This window comes from Nicotiana tabacum, chromosome 5, assembly GCF_000715075.1.
Source record: "Nicotiana tabacum cultivar K326 chromosome 5, ASM71507v2, whole genome shotgun sequence".
Taxonomy (NCBI): domain Eukaryota; kingdom Viridiplantae; phylum Streptophyta; class Magnoliopsida; order Solanales; family Solanaceae; genus Nicotiana; species Nicotiana tabacum.
The window spans coordinates 28,670,671-28,676,994 of NC_134084.1; positions in this window are offsets into that span (position 1 = coordinate 28,670,671).

The window sequence follows — 6,324 nt, forward strand, 5'->3', positions numbered from 1 at the left end:
GAATGATAATAACAATATTCCAGACCCTCCTCTGCCACCTCCAAGAGTGGCTCCTAGAGTGCTTCCGAACCAAGGCTGTGCAAGTGCTATTGTCCCACCCCGAATCAGGGCGGGAAATTTTCAAATAACCAATATGATGTTGACTTTACTAGAGCAGCGTGGGTACTTCACGGGCGCTACAAATTAAAATGCTTACAAACATCTCAAGGGGTTCGTGGATACATGTTGGGGGAGCAAGTAAACTAATGTGTCCGAGGATGTTCTCCAGTTAAGACTCTTCCCATTATCACTTAGGGGGGAAGCATTGGATTGGGTCGAGCAACTTCCTAACCATTCATTCACTACTTGGGATGAGTTGACGGATAAGTTCATTGCTAAATTGTTCTCATCGGGACATATGGCAACATTGCGAGATGAGATATTGGACTTCAAGCAAGAGCCCACGGAACGTTTGCATGAGATTTGGGAGCGTTATAGAATAATGGTGAAAGAATGCCCCAACAATGATATGACTGAGGCTATGATCCAACAAACATCTACCGGGGCATTAATACCACAAAACAATGCATAGTGAACCAACTTGGGGGGGCAACTTTATGAAGCTGTCATATAATGAGGCATGTGATATACTTGACGAGATGGCTAACACTTCTTCTGCATGGCAAAGTAGAGCCAATGTGCCTCAAGGTGACCCCACGGTCACTAATTTGCAGAAGGAATTACAGGATCACAGGCAAGCTATAGATGAGCTGACAACTACTATGAACCAATTGGCAAAGGCACGGTTGCAACAAGTCCAAAATCCTCTCCAAGTGAATGCCATGGAGGGTGTCAATATGCTTGTCAACAAAAGAAGGCAAAGAAGGTAACAAAACCATGGAAATTCTGAGCAATTAGATGATGACTGTGATGGATTTAGAAATGATAGTTATGATGAACAAAGTGAAGAGGTTCAATACGTGAATAATTATCAAGGCCAACGGGGCAACTCTTCCAACCAACAACAATGGAGACCATAAGGTAATTGGGGCAATCAACAACAAAACAATGGTAATTGGGGGAACAACAACCAAAACAACAACTAGGGCAATCAGAACAACAATCAGAGCAACTAAGGGAATTGGAATGGTAATAACAACAATTGGGGTGGCAATAACAATCAAGGTGGATGGAACAATGGAAACCAAGGAAACCGGGGGCAAGGCTTTCAAAGGCCCCCAATGTACCAACAACCGAACAATCCACCCCCATTTACATCCCAAGGTCCTAGTTCTTCTAGCAATTATATGGGTAGAATTGAAATGATTCTCGAATAGATGATGAAGAAGAATGCGGACTCGGATGCTCGGCTTCCCACAATACCTCTATCAGAAACTTGGAGATGCAGTTAGGCCAAATCTCACAGTCTTTAAATACTCGCCCTAAGGGTGCTCTACCAAGTTATACAGTAGGGAACCCAAAGGGTTGGAACAACCATGTTATAGCGGTTACAACAAGAAGTAGGAGAGGCGGTGATGTGAATGCCTCCAAACAAAAGCAAATCTTGGATGATGATGTTGAGTTGCAAGAAGATGGAGTCCTTTTGGTAGTTGAAGATGCGGTTGATTAAAAGGTGAACAAAGAAGTGAGGATTAATATTCAAGATGTCGATGTGGAAACTCAAAATGATGTGAACCCGTTTAGGGAACACATAATAGACATATCGGAGCTGGTTGCCAAAATCCAAGGCTCCTTTACCAAGGCCACCTCCACCTTATCCTCAAAGGCTCGCGAATCATAAAAGTGAGAATAAGTTTAAAAAGTTCATTGACATGATGAAGAGCTTGTCCATTAATGTGCCTTTGGTGGAGGCTCTTGAACAAATTCCGGGCTATGAAAAATTCATGAAAGACTTGGTCACAAAGAAGCGTTCTATGGATTGTGAAACTATAAAGATGACTCACCAAGTTAGTGCTATAGTGCATTCAATGGCCCCGAAGCTTGAAGATCCCGGTGCTTTCACCATTCCTTGCACCATTGGGAGTGCGGATTTTGCTAAAACTCTATGTGATTTGGGGGCTAGTATCAATTTGATGCCCTATTTCGTTTTCAAGACTTTGGGTATCGGGAAGCCGAGGCCGACTTCTATGAGATTACAAATGGCAGATAGAACAATGAGGAGACCATTGGGTATTATTGATGATGTGTTTGTCCGGGTGGACAAATTTATCTTGTCAGCTGACTTTGTGATCTTGGACTGCGAGGTGGACTATGAAGTTCCTATCATATTGGGAAGACCTTTCCTAGCTACGGGGAAGGCACTGGTTGATGTGGAAGCAGGGGAACTCACCTTCTGGGTGAGTGATGAAAAGGTGGTCTTTCATGTGTGCAAATCAATGAAGCAGCCCAACAGTACCGAGGTGTGCTCTTTTGTTGACCTCGTCATACTAGTGATAATTGATGACACCAGTGCAATGATCAATGTGGAGGACCCATTGGAGGCCGTACTATTAAATCTTGATGTCAATGAGGATGCATGCCGGGTGGAGTGCGTGAATGCTTTACATGTAATGGGCTATTATTCTTATGAGCCTAGGAAATTATCTTTGGACCTCGAGAATAGAAAGACTCCACCAACAAAACCTTCAATTGAGGAGCCTCCGGTATTGGAGTTGAAACCACTGCCTCCACAACTCAGGTATGAGTTCTTAGGCTTAAATTCTACTTTGCCAATTATGCTTTCTTCTTGTCTTACTAATATCATGCCCCAATAACGAGGGGCGCGACCGGCGCTCGATCGGGTAACCCCAATCAAGCGGACCTGGGTGCCTTTCCTATCCCACATGTTACCTCGCGTTTTCCTTTATACGTCAACCAAGTGAAATAGCCATTTGTAAATTTGAACACATTCTTACGAGATTTACATAACATACATAGTTACTTAACGTGGTTTACATGTTACACTGCCCAAATACAAAATACATAAGTGCATAACCCACATTTCCTGTCCACGGAGCCTCTAGGGATACAAAAGAGTGTTGCAATACTTGTTGGTAACAAGGCTCCGGCTATACCTTACGCAAATACCAAAATAAGATTTTCGAGAGGAAAAGCGGCATGAGCCACGCAGGGCCCCGAGAGGAAAAGGGGCTCACCAATACAACTAACGGAAAGTGAATGAGTGCTACTGTTGGTGGACTGGAGTACCTGCTATAGAACCACCTACAATCATAACACAAATGTAGCGCCCCCAGCAAAAGGGACGTCAGTACATTTGAATTGTACTGGTATGCATGAACAAACTTTACCCCAAGTAAAATCAAGAAATACATAGGTAACAAACAGTAATAGAATCAACAATCCAATGCACGTGAAAGGAACAATCAAAGCCAAACAAGTTCCACAATCTCTCCTTTTCCCCTTTCAACATTATTTCATCACATCAATGGTTTCACAACTTTCACATATTTTCATTTCAATAGTGATTTCGATCACTTTTCCACCCTTATTACCTAGCCCACCCTTATCACCACAACCCACACCTTATAACTTCGTGTTGCGGCGCACAACCCGATCCCACCGGACAATCAAATTTCACACGACAACAATAATAATTCACAAAGAATTTTCATAACATCAATACCATTTACATCATATGCAACAGCCCGTATACAATTTAAGTCACAACGATAATTGCCCGCGACAAGTCACGTATGATATTACCACAGTTGTTTCAATTGCATCAATTACGATTTCTTTCCATTATTTGTTATACAGTTCTTACCACATGAACACACACACACTTGGTTTGTTGCCATTTACTTACACCATTATATCGCGAGACTTAACCAACAATGTTCAAAGCATATTAATCACAAGAATCATCACTTCAAGGAAGCACAAGTTCATATCAATAATTCATACATTTGGTCCCAAGACACCATAGATGTCACCAAGCAGTAATTCGTGTACAAGGTGTTGTCGTAATCGTTCGACTCATTTACGTTATTTCACACTGCCATCTTTCATTACTTACCACGCAGGGTTTTAGCCATTATACACATTCCCACATTTGGACACATTAACGTTATTTCATTCGTTAACACATACTCCCATATCGTCATCCTCAAGCATTTACAAGCTTAGTACATAATAAGGTAGGCACAACAAATCACTTTTCACGATCATATATAACATGGTGGTGTGGAAATCAACTAAGACAATCAATACACATATTTCATACAAGGTACACATACCATATGCTCGTCACAACAAGGGGATTCTACAAGAGTTAAAGTTAGCCATACATACCTCAAAGAGCTTTTCCTTAAGTTACTACAATGTTCTGGAAATTCTAGCAATGCCAATCTCAAGTATGAAGGCCTAGTGTTGTTTTCCTTGTTAATCCTTTAAGATTTGAGCAAGAGTTGTAGATGAATTGATGAGGGATACTTTCTCACTCTAGGTCACTCTCTCACTCTAAAAATATCTGATTTTTGCTCAAGAAATGGTCCCTTGAATCTATTTAATGAAATGAGGTCGTTTTATAACAAAAACCCCGATTTTTGCACAGTCGCGCCGCATGGGGCGCTGCATGGGGCGGCGTGGTAATGAAAAATGTGTTTAGAAATGAAATTGGAGGTTCTCTGATTATTTACACAGCCGCACCACATGGGGCGGCGCGGTAGTGTAAAATTCTGCGCTACTTTTGGTAATTTGGTCATAACTTTTGGTAGGAGTGTCTGAATGACGAACGGTTTGAAGTGTTGGAAACTAGATAAAAATCCTTTCATTTTATAGGTTGTGCATCGCACAAAACCTTATATAAATAGAGATATACTTGTCCAAAGTGAATTCTTGTGCGTACTCATTTACAACTTTAGTATATTTGGTAACTTTCCAACTTGTCTTAGACTCAAGCTTCTCCTTAGACACTAAATCAAATATAATAAGACTTATACACTTATTAACATATCTAAATGATATCCATAATATCATTAATCCTCATTTGCACGCAAGATAAAATATTTGGCCTACCTTGGCACCACGAAATCTTAAATTACTAAGCAACATTTTCTGGGGCTTTACATTCTCCCCCGCTTAAGATCATTCGTCCTCAAATGAGGATCAAGTTTCATTCATTAGCCATTCTTATGTAACTTCTGCTTTTTCACATTATGAAATATATCATCAGCCCCGAATTTGGCTAACTCTTTAAATTTCCAAAAATTTCGCCAGAGTTTCCTTTGTAACTAGGACTATCCACCTGTCAGAGAGCCCCAGATACATGTCTTAACAACATATACACGTTCTATAGACATAACATAACTTGTTCAACACCAACCATGGGCGTATAGGCAACATACATAGTCAAAATGGAATAGTTTGACATAGATCAAATTCAAAAGATAAGAGTTTACAGGAACCAAATGCATGAAAGCTATTACATAACTATTCAAACAAATGTGGGTACTTCTTTCTCATTTCTTCCTCGGTTTCCCAAGTGGCTTCCTCAACCTGCTGGTTCCGCCATAACACTTTTATAGAGGCAATTTCCTTAGTTCTCAATTTTCGGACTTACCTATCAAGAATGGCAATTGGAATTTCTTCATAAGATAGTTCTTCATTAACCTCAATAGCTCCAATTGGAACAAAAAAGGATGAATCTCCCACTACCTTCTTCAACATAGACACATGGAAGACCGGATGTACCAACGACATCTCGGGTGGCAGCTCGAGCTTGTATGCCACCTGACCGATCCTCTGAATGATTCTATATGGTCCGACATACCTCGGACTTAACTTCCCTTTCTTCCCGAATAGTATGACTCCCTTCATGGGAGATACTTTCAAGAACACCCAATCATCTACTTGGAATTCCAATTCTCTTCGACGTACGTCTGCATAGGATTTCTGATGACTCTGAGCAGTTTTCATCCTCTCTTGAATGACTTTAACTTTTTGCATAGCATGATGCACAAGATATGGCCCTAACAGCTCTTCTTTACCAACCTAGAACCACCCAATCGGAGATCTACACCTCCTTCCATACAATGTCTCAAATGGGGCCATCTATATACTAGCGTGAAAGTTGTTATATTAAGTAAACTCAACAAGCGGCAAATGGTCATCCCAACTACGTTTGAAAGCTAGAACACAAGCTTGCAATGTATCTTCAAGCGCCTAAATAGTCCGCTCTGCCTGACCGTTAGTCTACGGATGGAAGGCCATACTAAGATTTACTTGAGTACCCAAACCTTGCTGAAATTTCATCCGAAAATTTGCTATGAACTGAGCCCCACAATCCGAGATAATAGAAACTGGAGTGCCGTGAAGTTTGACTAC